This window comes from Mya arenaria, chromosome 13, assembly GCF_026914265.1.
Source record: "Mya arenaria isolate MELC-2E11 chromosome 13, ASM2691426v1".
NCBI lineage: Eukaryota > Metazoa > Mollusca > Bivalvia > Myida > Myidae > Mya > Mya arenaria.
Window position 1 is genome coordinate 39008306 of NC_069134.1, and position 16945 is coordinate 39025250.

At 34.4% G+C, this 16945-nt stretch overlaps 1 protein-coding gene across 2 annotated transcripts in view; it reads left to right on the plus strand.

The window, feature by feature from the left end:
• LOC128214284 (cAMP-dependent protein kinase catalytic subunit 1) overlaps positions 1–16945 on the plus strand; it is a 185824-nt gene that overhangs the window by 107723 nt on the left and 61156 nt on the right. The gene's annotated exons all lie outside the window — the stretch shown is intronic.

Genomic DNA, 16945 nt, shown 5'->3' on the forward strand with positions numbered 1-16945 from the left:
CCGTTTATAAACAAAATATACTGCGGAGGTAAACACCTAACACCAGAAACAGATATGTGATTAAACTTACAAAATAATCCGAAAATTGAAATAGAAAGCCGATAACGATTCACTATTTAGAAGATTGGGGTTACGGAGGGATTACAGCAAACGCCAGAAAATGTTTTTGAAAGATGAAAAATATGGCCATATAGTATGCCCCTTTTATATACAGGAAGGCTTGATAAATACAATTTCTGTTTTGTGAGCTTTCAGCAATTTAGGTTACGAAAAACAACTAATTCGGATACGTGTTCATTCGAAAAAAAAATTATGTACTACGTCATCAAGGCATGTGTACATTGTACACGTTTAAGAGAAACTAGATTTATCGAATTGACAAGTAAAAAATACATACGAGTTTCTAAGTTCAACTTGACTTGAACATGTACGTCTGGCTACACATGTACGTGTTTCTCTTTTACTGCACATTGGTGTTGATTGCATTTTTCTTTCTATTGAGTTATAAACGACTCCGCTGACTGGAAGGGCAAATTACACCTATTCGGAAGTGCCTACGCATTGCTACAGGCCTTATTTCTTTAAATTGACACATGACAGTGAATTAAAGCATGGTCATACCACCTCAGACCATTGGCTACTTCCATCTTTATAGGGTTTGAAGCCGAATGGTTTGTGCTTTCAAAAACATGCTGGAACTACTTGATCTACTATTTATTGTTTACATTTTCACCGCATTGTTTGTGTTTATTGTCATTTTACAGAATACATAGTGGTTACGATCAACTAAATTATTTTTTTTCTTAGGAGAAATGTAATTTTTTAGTAACGTTGTTTAATGTTTAGTACTTCTGTGGAGCTATCTCCACACATATGGTGTTGGGGTAAGTGAATCACTAGAAACCAGTATTATCCTACATGTATATTAGTCAATTGACAATAGAATATATAGAAAATGTATGGAGTTGTCTCTGACCTGGTATTTAACCTGTTTTTCTCGCATTTGTTTTTATGGCTTCAAACCAGGCAACTAGTGTATGACAGTACGCCGTTGTTGGCCCAGCCGAAAATTGGCTAAGTTCAAATGGCTTTATTGATGGCATTATTGCTGCTAGTATACGTTTATGTGAGGTCACGTCGAAGTTACATGTTAATTGTTGTGTTAAATGTATGGGCGAACACGACCGCCTATTGTGATGATTGCTGTAAAAATAGCCCGTGAAATAATCAACATCAGACCGGTCGCAATATAGCTTTTCAATGAGGTCAGGGGGCTTTGTCAGTTTCAATATGTACGTTATTGAGGCAACATATTGAAATGATGATAAAATACACCGTAAGTCATTGGCTTAGAGTAAAATACCACAGCGTGCATTGAAAAGGCTATAAAGTATACGAAACTATCAAAATATGCTCAAGTCCAGTAAATCTAAAATAGTTAATGAAAAAATAACATGCAAAAATAAGAATGCAAATGTCATTAGACAAGGGCCAAAAGCACATTATGTTGAAGCATTTCAGACATTATGATGAATCATTCCAGACATTGTGTTGCAGCATTCCTCCAGACATTATGTTGAAGCACTCCGGACATTATGTTGAAGCTTTCCAGACACTATGTTAAAGCATTCGATACATTGTGCCGAATCATTCAAGACACTATGTTGAAGCATTCAAGACGACGTTTTGTTGAAGCATACCAAACATTATGTTAAAGCATTCGATACATTATGTTGAAGCATTCCAGACGTTGTGTTGAAGCATTCCAGACATTATGTTGAAGCATTTTAGACGTTGTGTTGAAGCATTCCAGACATTATGTTGAAGCATTCCAGACGTTATGTTGAAGCATTCCAGACGTTATGTTGAAGCATTCTAGACATTATGTTGACGCATTCCGGGCATTATGTTTAAGCACATCAGACATTATGTTGAAACTCTCCAGATATTATTTTCAAGCATCCCGGCATTATGTTGAAGTATTCCAGACATTCTATTGAAGCATGCCAGACATTATGTTGGTGCATTCTAGATAGTATGTTGAAGCGTTCCAGACATTATGTTGAAGCATTCCAGACAATATGTTGAAGCATTCCAGATATTATGTTAATGAATTCCGGACGTTATGTTGAAGCATTACAGTCCTTATGTTGAAGAATTCCAGATATTATGTTAATGAATTCCGGACGTTATGTTTTAGAAGCATTATAGACATTATGATGAGGCATTCCAGACAGCATACATTAATGTTGTCTTTGATGTCGGTAAACCTCGTTTCCGCACGGGCGGCCTTGGAAGATACTTAAAATCTTTCATACATAGATATAGATCCAGAAAATAGTCGTAAGTAACTAAATTAACAATATGAAAGCAGTATATACGTTAAGCGCAAAAATATCTCCTGGGGCTGTATCTAATCTGTCTAATCTAAAGATGAATTAAACATGACAATTCACTCGCTGTCATTCGTTCTCGAGGGTTCGAGATATTTACATAGAATTATATAAACTATATGGAGTAGGAGTTATATTAAATACGCAACTACGTGTATGTATTGTAAATTTCACATGTTTAATTTTTCATTTCACCATTGCGATTGCTGAATGATAGTTTTTTGCAATATTTAAGGTGTCACAGACAAAATAATAATAATAAATAATAATAATAATAATAATAATTATTATTATTATTATTATTATTATTATTATTATTATTATTATTATTATTATTATTATTAATATTATTATTATTATTTATAATAATAATAATAATAAAACGCCAAAAAATGCGAAATGAATAAGCGATTTGATAAAACATTGACACGAATGGCAGACAAACAAGTCCGTTTCCAGACTTGGACAGTTTTTCTAATAGAATTACTTCCATCTTATTATCTCTTCACGAAAAGGTCCCTCATGGCCATTAGACTTTATATGGAAAATTATAAGTGGTGCGAAGACCAAATTGTCCCGTTTATAGAACAATAACAATAACACATATGTTCACGTTGGAGAACCATGCACCTATTACCATACCAAAATACAATCGCTACGAACTTTTCATGGGAATTAATTGAGGCTCTGACAGAAACCATTTAGAACTGTTTGCTGGGCTGGTAATTGGGACACAAAGTACGTCACACATCCGTGTTTGGGGGTCCTAGTGAGGACAACGTTGTTTTTCATGTTGTGCAGTTTTTTAGCAGATTAAACATCTTTTTTACAGCTCCACTGATAAATTGCCTGTTTCTTGCCAACTAAGATATTCTATGATTAATCATGGTTTTCAAACTAGTATGTTTAGCATGGTTTATTATTGTTGAAGTTGATAAACTTGTCAGACATGCAACGAATCTAACGGGGTGCGATTAAGATAAACTTTAGTATTTTGAATCCCTAATTATGACGTCCTGGTTTGATCATTTTATTTATTTACAGAGAGGTCAGATAGAATTCAATGTCCTCTGCACATAGGCAGCCATATTTGTATTAAACCCATTGACATTAAGTATATTGTAACGCATGCTGGTAGCTCATGGATCAACGCTTTGAATTCCATACCCCACGCAGCGGTTACTTCCAGTTGCTGAACGTTTCTCGCCCAGGGAGGTCACTACGTAGGAGATTGTTTCGAGTCCATGTAAGGGAGGCATCGAGAAAGAGCCCTTGGTGGCAATTTAACCCGGACCCCCTTAAGTGGAAAGGGTGCATAAATATGATTAGTTTTTTTAGTTTTTCTAACATTGTTCAAATAAACGAAACAATGTCGTTGCCCATGACTATAAGACATAGTTTGTGTTATTTCAATGGGGCATATTGCGTTTTTCTCTCTTGGACGTTGTGATGTTCTTGCTGTTAATTTTACGTTAAAGAGCGTTGTTTATTAATAACCTTATTGGCTACTGGTTATCTATTAAGTTTTATCTACACACTTAATTAATACAGGCTTTAAAGCTGCACTCTCACAGATTTATCGTTTTTACAACTATTTTTATTTATTTTTTTGTCTTGGAAAGAGCAAAGTTTTGCGTAAATATCTGCAAACCATTGTTAAAAGATTGCTAACAAAAGATCAGATCGCAGATTTTCCGTTCGAAAATTACTGTTTTATGGCTTAAACAGTTACTAACGGTTTAAGAAAAATGCATAAAACATCAATTTTTGAACTAAAATATAAAAATCTGCGATCTAATTTTTTGTCACCGGTCTTATATTACTGGTTTTCATGCATTTTCGCAAAAAAATGGCTCGTTCCAAGACAAAAAATAAAAAAAAGTTGTCAAAACGTTCAATCTGTTAGGGTGCAGCTTTAACATCTCTTGAGATTTAAAATCTGCACTATCACAGATTGGCCGATTTGACATTTTTTTTCTCTTGGGATGAGCCAAACTTTGCGTAAATGTCTGGAAACCAGTGATATAAGACTGCTTATAAAATATCACATCGCAGTTTTTAATATTTTCTCTCTATTAAAACTTGATGTTCTATGGCTAAAAGCGTTACTAACGCTTTAAGAGAAATGAAAATTTCGGCAGTTTTCCAAACAATTGAGATCTGTTCTATTGTGTGTTATCCTATATAACTAAATTGAAATCACCAATGATGCCAAACTCAGCTGATTCTGAGACAAACAAAAAAGGAAAAGGTTGTCAAATAGGTTTAAGAGAGTGCAGTTTTAACCATTGTTAAGATCATAAGATGTTTGTATTGTAGAAGAACGAAGATTCTATTTATTGTACAGCTTTTAACACTGCTATAATTAGTATATATGTCAATCATTAATGCAGTCATCTACATTCATCTCTGATTATGTATTGCCATTAACATCAGTAATATTGTCAATAAAGTTATGTTAACAATATCATAAACATGATAGCTATGTAGCAACAGACATTTTAAGATTTTATAGTGTTCAGTTATTTATATATTAGACAGTTAACATGGCAAACATGAGTTATGTCAGCATAAATATAGTATGCCCTCAGGCATAGCAATTAATCTGTTTCGCCGTTTGCTTATAATTGGAAATGGTTGGTTGGTTTTAATTTTATAAAAACAATAATATCCATGCTCTGGTTTCTTTTCAACATTAAATAGTACCTTAATTACACGCCATGATTAACATTGTTATTAATCTTCATTTCAATATGTTGTACTCTAAACCGTCTCCGTGTCCTAGAGGTTACGGCGTACGCTTACGGAGAGGGAGGTCGGGGGTTCAATCCCTGGCCGCGTCATACCGAATACCGTTAAAAATTGGTACAAGTAGCTCCCTTGTCTGGGGCTCGGTATTTAAAGGGTAGTGGTTTACGCAGTACTGGTTTAACCCAGGAAAGTTGTACCCCGTGTATCGGTGCTTTACACCGAGCACGTTAAGGATTACCAAGGTGTCCTTTCAGCAAAACCAAAGGACCCCGTTGGAAATAAGTGCTTGCACATTCACGGGTTATCCTTGACCACAAGGTCTAAAGAAAAACATACATACATACATACAAATAACAGGGTGAGTAATCACGTGACTTGAAGGGGTTTTCAAATGGTTCACCACGGGTCACAACCGATGTAAATAATCGAGCAAGTGACGTTAATTTCTGAATAACTTTTTTGACAGAAAATACATGGAAATATTTCTTGGCCTATAAAAAGGCTACGTTATGTTGTGTTTCTGCATGAGTGAAATATTTAAGATTTGCTTGTTTTTTAATGATGAAATCTTCGGTCAAAATTTCAGTGTTACATCATTCTACAAAATTCCGTCAAGTTGAATAACGTCAGGGGCGTAGCTAGCCCTCTATTCATGTGGATTCATAATTGTGCTAGTGGGGTCCGCGGGCATGCCCCTCGTAATATTTTGAAATCCATGATGCAATCTGGTTCACTCTGGGCGTTTTGATGTACTTTATTTAGTACTGGAAAATGGACAGTATTAGGATCATGGAGTCAAGTACGCATACTGCAACTTTGGCTGATTATATATATATTTATTTTTTTGTCAGCATCATGTGGCTTCAGCCGCGTATTTACGTATAGGCGGCTACGCACTTGAACAAACATTGAAAACTGACATTGACCTCCTGACCCCATTGACGAGCTATATTGTGACAAGTCTGGTGTTGATTGATACAGGCTATTATGTTTATAGAGCAATTATCGCGAATAGGCGATCATGTCATTTAAATTAAATGTAAAAACATTGCTTGTGGTTAAATAATAATTCAAACAAATGTGTCTTTGTGTAAGATAAAATTAATATCAAAATCGTGTATTGTTCAATTGATTGATTGAAATGTGTGAGTTTTATAGATAAACGTGTTAATTCAACTCGAAATACGTGTTGTACCCAAGGAAAGTAACTTTGTTCGTTCTAAGATTACGGGTTAGGGTGGTTATTCCCCTTGTAGTCAAACACCCTGGTCCCTAAAAGATACATGTTGGCACAGAGGTAACATTCGCATCACTTTATTTATTTTGTGGTCAATTGTATAGATAAACTAGTTATTTCAACCTTAAATAAATATTTTGTGGCCACAACTTATTAAATCGTGGCCACAACTAAGTTACTGGTGGCAACAACTTAGTAACTTGTGGCAACAACTTAGTAACTACGGGTGGCCACAGGTTTCGCCAAACTAAACAGGCGTTTCATCTTCGCCGCTTTATGGTAAAAGATAGATTTATTTTTAGATAGATTTATTTCAGTAAGGAATGCACATACATGGACATTTAAAATAAACAATATGTAAAGTAAATAACATTATACATACATGATATTATCAATAGCCATGACAGGCACGCCGAACCAAGGATGACACAAAAAAAGAGAAAATTCTTATTTCCATATAATATAAATAACACATTTAGCACCCCTGATACTAAAAACCCAGTTTTGAACTCAACAAAGGTAAAATACTATTGACGAGGACAGCTTATATAAGACAAAAGGCGTTTTTGAATCAGGTTTTTCAACCGTTTCCCTTTATAGCACGTCCTGATTAACAGTGTTTTTCATCATCAATTCAATGTAATATACTTAATAACGTACATGTAGACACTAACATGGCCCCCTGACCCCACGACAAGCTAAATTGTGACAAGTCTGGTGTTGATTATTTATAATACAGGTTATGTTTATTAAGTAGTGATGAAACGATTATCGAGTACAATCGATAAATCGTCGCTGACAATGCTATGTCGGCGACAATCGATAGTGGTTGTCCAAAATCGATGTCGCTAATGTTACTTCTGGTAATTACGTATATTTTTTTGTTATGCGGTAAAAGTAGAGTGAATGTTGTTGTTTTTCTCTTTCCGGTAAATTTTTGTTGAGAACATTTTCGAAAAGGGAGGTAACTCTCTTACACAAATGCGGTGAATGTAAACACTTTTGCTTAAAAACTCTCCCCAAATTACACATTGTTTTTAATTGTTTACATATTTAATAAAACCTCAAAAATCTGTGTCTGTGGTGTAGTGGGTCCGGACTTGCAAAAACCGGGGATCCCGGCTCGATGCATTTTGTTTTTTGAAACCTTTTTTGGTATCGTTTGTTGGTGAAAGTTTTATGAAATTAAGATATATTAATGAAATCTTCAATATTACAGATTATTGAATGTTAAGCTGGTTAATGAATATTTAATATGCTTTTACATGGATAAAATGCTAAGATAACTTACTTGATGCATCATTTTGCAATTGATGTGCAATTATTAAGTATGTGTTTTGTTGTTGTTGTTTTTTTTCGTTACGTTATTAAAGACAAAAAAGGTTATGAATATTTACTAACTGTTTCAAAAAAACATGACTATAGCATCACATGTACTGATTCCAGGTTGAACCATTTATAAAATCATGAGTATACTATGTATAAAGAATGTAATCCTAAACGATATTATGAACTTTCGATTATTGTCCGATAGAATATCGAACTACTTGTTCCGATTCGATTCGATTATCGATAGCAAATGGAGTCCGATTTTCAAACACTATTATTAAGCAACCATCATAATAGGCGATCATGTCAGTTTAAGCAAATGTAAAGACGTTGTTTGTGGTTTAATATTAATACAAACAAATGCGTCTTTGTGTAAGAGAAATTAATATCAAAATCGTGTTTCGTTCAGTCGATTGATTGAAATGTGTGAGTTTTATAGATAAACGTGTTTATTCAACTCGAAAGATGTTTTGTACCCAAGGAAAGTAACTTTGTTCGTTCTAAGTTTACGGCTAAGAGTGGTTATTCCCCTTATATTAAAAACAACCTACATTCACATAGGTGTACATGATGTCCGTCATTGGTCCTACAACGGTGGCACAGGATCGGTAGCACAGAGGTGACATCCGCCTCACTTTATTTATATTGTGGCCACAACTTTATATTTTGTGGCCACAACTTTATATCTTGTGGCCACAACTTTTTATCTTGCGGCAACAACTTTTATCTTGTGGCTACAACTTTTTAATCGTGTGGTCACCGCATCTGTGCCATCGTATCATACACAGTTTTGATCATACACATTTTTGTGCTGCTCGAAGGCAGAGCATATAGTCGCCGCTTTGTCTGTCCGTCCGTCCGCCCTTCCGTCACACCCTTGTGCGGAGAAAAAAAATCAAAACTACTGATGGGATTGAAATAAAACTTGGTCTACAAATATATGGCAATGAGAAAAAGGGCAGTGCTCAAGAACTAAAATCATATCATCAGCATATGCATTGAATTATCTCCCATTAATCATTTTTTTCATAACCGATGCTTGTCCTAGTCATATCTTTAAACAAATCAAAAGGGAATGAAATAAAGCTTGGTCTATAGATAGATGGCAATGAGTGGAAGTGCACTGCATGAGAACCATAATCCTCATATTGTATAAGTTGTCTCCTCTTTACGTATTTTTTTTCAAAAAATATTTCTTGACCGGTCCATATCGTGGAAAGTTCTAAAAAACTTCAAACACATTAAATGACAATAAGTGGAAGTCCAGAGCACAGTAACCATAAATGTGTTTACCCTTTACCCGTGTATGTTAACCCTTTGTATACCTTTGTAGTTTTTGAGATGGGTTCTTGTCCGGGCCAGATCATGACTTGGGCAATACCGTAAAGGGATTGAAATGAAACTTGAAATGTAGATAGATGGCATTACAAGAGAGTGCAGTGCCTAAAAGCCATAATCAGGCCCTATATTTTACTATTTCTCCTAAAACTCACTTTATCTGATAGTTTTTGGAAATGGGGGGTTGTCCGGCCAATATCTTGGACTGTACTAAAGGCATTGAAATGAACTAGAACCATAACCCTGTCCAGCATATGTTTTAGTTATCTTCCTTTAAATATCGTCCCTTTTTCTCACATTTTTCGATAATGGGTGTTTGTCTGGAAGTACTAAGGGGATTGAAATGAAACTAATGAAAATAAGAGGAAGTGCAGTACCCACGAATCATTATCATATCCTTCAAAAATTGGTGCTTTTCAAAGCCATATCTTGGAATGTACCTTAAGGGATTCAAATGAAACTTGGTATAGAAATAAAGGGTAATGACAAGAAGGAAGTGTAGTACCAAAGAATAATTATTCTATCATGATGAGAGAAAAGAACACTGATTTAACATAAAACGCGTCTGTTATGTAATGTTCCGAAAAAAATCATGCCAGTTGGATTGTATTTGGACCAGAGATAACTTTGTTTAACATCCGGACATGCCTTTCTGCTTATCAGCAATGTTTACATCTGACCCATCTGAGCCTCGTTCTGGAAACCTCATGTTTTATTCATGAGGTTGATAATTGTTAAGAAAAGCCTATTATATTGTGTACGATAAGCCGTTCGGTTTTAATTCACAATTTATACTGGGGGGTTTCAAAGCCATCTGCGGCAAGCTCGGTAAGTTTATATTTCTTTGCAATAGAAATGGCCGAGATGTTCCGATTGATGGCCACCATGTAACATTCAAGCTTCCAGGTAACTTGCAGACGTTCACCTTTGTATAAATAGTCAGGAAAACATACACCACCGAGCAATTCCTGTGAATTGTTACTAAAATTAGAACCCCAGGGCTGTAAATAATTCCTGTTAATTAGTCTGCGGAGGAAAAAATGACAGTGGAACAAATGAGAAAGTGATAATTTGTGCGAATACTGTTTCCGTTGAGTCATCCAGCCACTTTAGCTTCCGAGTAATAATAAATTTGTGGTCTTGAATACAAAATAACATTGTTTACAAACATCTTACTATATTACAATCCGACTCCTAAATTAGCAGTACCACAATTAATACAATTGTTTTGATTTACCGAAAAGGATGAGTACATATCGAAGACAATGGAGTGAAGTAACCCGTGCTTAATTTGAAAGAAATGTGCATAAAACACTACAGTTCTACGTTATGAGACGATAGTTGATCACTGTAATTTTTTTAGGACCTACCAGTCATTTAATATCTGTGCGTGATTAGCCATTAAATACACGGTTACAATCTAAGTCATCAGTAATTAATAGTTTCCATGAATGCATTGTTAAGTAAGACGTTAGAGGTTTTTAACTAAAAATTTATGTTTGTTATACATTAGTATATTTTGATTCTAAATACGAGTGCCACTTAAAGCTGCACTCTCACAGATTGACCGTTTTGACCAAAGAATGTATTGAAATGAGCCAATGTTTGCGTAAATGTCCTGAAACAAGTGATATAAGACTGCTGATAAAAGATCAAATCGCAGCTTTTCATATTTACGATCAAAACAATGATTTTTAAGGCTAAACGCGTTACTAACGCTTTAAGAAAAAATAAACTTTCGGCAGTTTTCCAAACATGTAAGCAATGACACCAAAATCAGCTGATTCTGAGACAAAAACTAAAAAAAATGTCAAAACGGTCAATCTGTGAGAGGGCAGCTTTAAAGAAAACGGTTATCGATGCTGGGGCTTTGGACATTGCGTGTTTTCGGTAAAATCAGGACATAAATCAATATTTTTTTGTGCAATTTACTATCTTCTAGAGGCTGCTTATACTTGCGAAAAACTGTCCATTTTCCCCAAATTTTATATTTTTTTCCTAATTTGATAAATGCGGAGTTCGTTAATGAATAAAAAAGAATGAATTTCTTGAAATATAAACAAAATCTTGACAAGACTTACTCTTTCACAACATAATGTATGCATAAAAAAGTTAAAACATCTATATTTTCCATTATATAAGCTATTTTGGCCTGATTTTGTATTTTTCCCAAATTCGACTTTTTTCCCAATTTGGCGTGAAGGTACAGGTGGTAAAAATAATTCCAAAAAAATCACTGTATATGGTATTTGGATCAATACAGTCCAAACTCTAAGAAAATTACATGCGTTACAAAAGTGAAAGCTTACAAACGCTTGAATTTTTATGAAAAACATGTTCATAACACATAACAATTAAATTAAAAATACTTTGTTGAATTTCCTTCAATTTAGTTATGGGGATGTTATTAGCATAGTCAGTATTAAAGCTGGCCGGTCAATATCTATTTGACCGTGGATTAATTTTAGGAAACATTTATTTAATTTCATGATAACGACTCGGAGGTCAGGATTATAAGGAAATAATTTTACAGGGCTTAACAAAATACTCCCAATATCGCCAATACCAACACCCGGGCGTAAACGTTTGCGTTCATATTATTATTAGCATTAAGTCAATATGTTATCTATTTGATATCTAGAACCTTGTGACCTACATTCCAAACCCGTTGGCTCGAACTCGCTTGGCTCGATTTCCTCGATGGCTCGAACTCGCTTGGCTCGATTTCCTCGATGGCTCGAACTCGCTTGGCTCGATTTCCTCGATGGCTCGAACTCGCTTGGCTCGATTTCCTCGATGGCTCGAACTGGATGTTAATGACCGATTTCTTTCTACTAAATGAAACCATTCCCGCTTGGCTCGAATTTTCAGAGGTTCGAGGTGTTTTTGCCGGTCCCTGGGAGTTCGAGCCAACGGGGTTCGACTGTATTTTGTAATATTTACATAACAGTCATCTCATCGAACTACAATAAACAACAAAACTTTTATCAAAGCAAACCTAATTACCTACAGTAAAACATAGAACAAAGACCATCTTTACCTATAATGCTAAGTTTTCCGTTAAAAGCTTACATCTGCACTGCTAGATAATTGCAGTAAATGCCAAGAAACTTGTGAAAAAATGCATTTTCCATTAAGGCTGTATTAAGGCCATGCCAAGCTTATTTTGAACTCGGTCATGTTTTCAGACCAAAAAATAATGATTAAATCGATTAATAATCGAACATTGGTCAGTTTCGTAAACCGATTATTCGGCACAAATACGACAGAAGCTAGTCGTTATCACGTGACTAGGGTCTAGAAATATGGTGTCTAGTCCCTTGAACTGCCATGGTTGGTGGAAAACAAGTTTTGTAAACCATGAACAGCGTCATTATCATCATCATCGATCCCATACGCCCATGCCACAACTAATGTATATGTATATATGTACACATATTTTGCAATATACATGTTATTTTCTGCTCTCCTGATCAAAACTTTTACGTCAATGGCTTTTGAAATATGAAAGTCATTGGATGTGTACGCAAAGACATTTCGATGATAATCTTTAAAGTATATCGAAACAAACAAGAAAACGTCCATAAAATGTCACCACTTTTCTTTACTTGTTAAATGAACTGTGATGCGCCAACACGCAAATTGCTGTGCTTCAATGCCTATGATTAAATATAGAATAATACGTGTATAAGTATTGCAATTTTATAAGTAAAAAATATAACAGCAGTTTATGCACTATCATGGTATATAGTGCATGTCCGTTTAGCAAAGGGGGATTTGCACTGCTTTAATGCATATCATTGTATAATAGTGCATATATAAATACCTATCACGGTATGATGTGCACCGCTTTAATGCCTATCACGGTATGTAGTGCACCGCTTTAATGCCTATCACGGTATGTGGTGCATATCTGTTATAGCAAAGGACTATTTGCACCGCTTTAATGCCTATCACGGTATGTGGTGCATATCTGTTATAGCAAAGGACTATTTGCACCGCTTTAATGCCTATCATGGTATGTGGTGCATATCTGTTATAGCAAAGGACTATTTGCACCGCTTTAATGCCTATCACGGTATGTGGTGCATATCTGTTATAGCAAAGGACTATTTGCACCGCTTTAATGCCTATCACGGTATGTGGTGCATATCTATATAGCAAAGGACTATTTGCACCGTGTTAATGCCTATCACGGTTAGTGGTTCATATCTATATAGCAAAGGGCTATTTGCACCGCTTTAATGCCTATCACGGTATGTGGTGCATATCTATATAGCAAAGGGGTATTTATACTGCTTTTATGCTCATCACGGCATATGATTTTAGCGGTTTCATTGACCTAAATGATAAATTTCGATCTCCGATAACTCCCTGTGATGTCGGTATCATCAATAACAGATAGGGATGCTGATAAAGATGTTAAAAATTGCATTGTTAATGTTAGCTTTTGTTGCTTATGTAGTTTTACTCTGTATTACTGATTTAATGAGACATGATATAGCCAATTTTGTAATCTTTCGGACTGCAATGATAGTATTGTTCATCGTTGAAACAATTAATCTATATAAATAGATTTGTGTTATTTTCTAATCCCATTTTTATATTTACAGATTAATCTAATCCTTTGACTTAGGCGAGTGTATGTTTAAATGCATTCACTCCTATAATGATGTTTTTACAAATAAATTATTGTACTAAGCTTTAAAACCTTTAAAGAATTCAGAAAAAAGAAAACCTTACACATAGTAAAAAATTTGATACAGAATTATATAGTAATATATTCTATCAGTCTTTAATGTCCTGGCTCATTCACACGCGACTTGGATCGATGGACAGGTTCACATTCATTCATTTAAACTTAATCGTTTAGAAAACCAAATAAACACACTAACTATTAAAGCTGCACTCTCACAGATTGACCGTTTTGACAAGTGATTGACCGTTTTGACAAAGTTTTTTATATGTTTTGTTTGGGAATGAACCATTTTTTGCGAAACTGTCTCGAAACCAGTGTTACAATACTACTGAGAAAAGATCTGGACTGGTATTCTATATTGGTCTTAATTGGATCTAAGATCGATGTAGCTAATCGGATGAATTGTTATTAATAACTGACAAATAGTGTGAATGAAGTCAATGATGTATGACCATTTTCGTAACTTAAGATGTATATTGAATACTACCCCTGCATATTTTCATGTTTATGTTCGATAATGGATGTTTTATGGCTAAAAGCGTTACAAACCTTTAAAGAAAAATGAGTTTTTCTGCATTTTTACAAACGATTTTAATCTGTTCTTTAGTGAGTTATCTTATATGACAGAATTGAAGGCATTGATGCCAAAATCAGCTGATTCTTTGACACAAAAAAAAGTCAAAAAGTGTAAATCTGTGAGAGTGCAGCTTTAATTAGTTGGTAAAAGTTTTAAACCCTTTTCATCTTTCTGTTGTATGTAAATATGGATGAAAATATTTCTGTACGGATTTGACAAAGATGGTATATACTGATCGGATTGAAGGTGTTCAAAACTAGAATTTACCGGATCATATTTTGGAGTGATGTGTGAAGTTGGCTTAGCCATCGGCAATCGAAAATCGACATTCGAAATTATATGCATCACGTATTATAAAGTGACTCTAGTATTCAAAATCAATACAAACACATGTATAACAAATTTTGACTGATAGACTTTTAACTACTTACTAAAATAATGCATTCATGAAATATATTAATTACTGATTACAAAATTGTAACCGTGTTTTAAATAGCAGAAAGAGCAAAAATATTAAATGATTGGTGAATGCTAAAAGATTTACTGTGGTCGACTATAGTCTCCTAGGTTAGAAACAAAGTGTTTATTGTGCAATTCTTTCAAATTAAACTCAGTATCCATCATAAGAAGCAACAACAACAACAACAACAACAACAACAACATTTATTTAGCATTAAATGTACAACATTCATAGCCAAAATGCTTCACATATTATCAAACGTGAAGCATTGTTTTCGACATGTATTCATCCTTTTTGGAATATTAAAACAATGGTATTAATTGTGGTAAATCTGAATGGGGAGTTAGAGTGCATCTTTAATCTTATAAAGGGCTTGTTATGTAGTTATCCATTTAAAGGTTCTTTGCCAGTTTTTATCACCCTGCTTATCCTGGTGTTATGTATACATAGGATAAATTCCTACATGGGCTCACAAGTATTAAATTCAAAATATTGAATTTAGTAGAAGTCTTATAGGTCAGTGTGTCGTTTGAAGATTGGTGGCGGATTATTGAAAATAGTGTTGTATATTAGCGACTTTTATTGGAATGTAAATGTTTTATATTTAAATTTGATTTCATGCATATCGCATATAGATAACATTCAATGTTTAATGGAGCATGAACTTAATATTTGTATTTTAAACTTGAAGTTGCATAGTTCATGTTTCATCCGCCAGGTTAAGCGATATTTTAAGATGTTTATACGTTTGAATTACTAACTTTATTTCACGAGTTGAACATAAACTAGTCGATTTCAGCAGTCAAACTTACATAGCAGATTGTATAATTCATACGTTTGTGTAATATGATCAAATACATGTACGTTAAAGCTGCACTCACATAGATTGACCGTTTGGATAACTTTTTCTGTCTTCGAAAGAGCCATTGTTTGCGTAAATTTCTTGAAACAAGTAATATAAGACTGCTGACAAAAGATCAGATCGCATTTTATTATAGTTAAGGTCGAAAATTAATAAATGTGTTATGACCAAAAGCGTTACTTACCTTTTAACAAAAACGAAATTTTCGACAGTTTTAATAATCAATTAAGATCTGTTCTATTGTGAGTTATCTTATAAGGCTGAATTGAAGGCATTGATGCCAAAATCAGCTGATCCTGAGACACACAAAAATAAAATAAAAGTCAAAACTGTCAATCTGTGAGAGCGCAGCTTTAAACCATGCATTTAAAATAAAAATGAACTGCCATAGGGATATCGTACTCAGCTGTATTATGCAAAGTGAAATGCCTTTAAGGAGTACTCATTTATATACATACTCAGCGAAAAAGTACTGTAGCTTAACATATATGTTATTACGTGCTCTGAATAACTACAATCATTTGTTTTTATTATAACTATCTGTTAGGTAATGATAGATAACAAAGATATAATTATAGACAATGATATAAATGAAGGTTATCTTTAGCGATGCTACTTCTAAATTAGGATACACTTAATAACAGCGTTTTCCATTGGCGAAATAGGCTAAGGACGAGGTTGATAATAAACATATCTCGACTCGGTGTATATTTTAGTAATTTGTAAAACACATTTCACGCAGTGATTGAGGGAGAGAGAAACGAAATTAGTATTTTTTGGCAGTTTGCAATGTTGGAAAACAATTAGAATAAGTTTTTCGTCTTAACAATCTTTGTGGTTTTCGGACTTAACTCGATCAGAAGGCCTATAACTGCTCGTTTCTGTGTTATTTTTTCTTCTTCTGTTCTTGTCCTTAGATGTATCACTGAAAAACGGATTATATACAAAAATAACGAAAAGTAAACAGTGCCTGTGAAAGAAATATACCTAGAACCACCAGAAGGTTGGATTTGTGCCAGCTTGTACTGTGTTTTAAATCTTAGAAAAATACAACATTAGAATCACAGAAATTGTGAGGTTGCCTGGTGCCTGGTGGAAATTGGAACTTATTATCTTTGGTGGGCGGGTGTATGCTTGAAATAAGTGGATTTAAATAGTCTGCACCCGAGAATATGGCTGAAAAAGTTGATAAAACTGGAAGGCAGGAAAAAGAAGCGGAATTTTGTAAGTATCTCACATCTGCACTTTATTGCACATACATAAATAACCATGCTGATTGTGAAAAAACACATTCCTTGT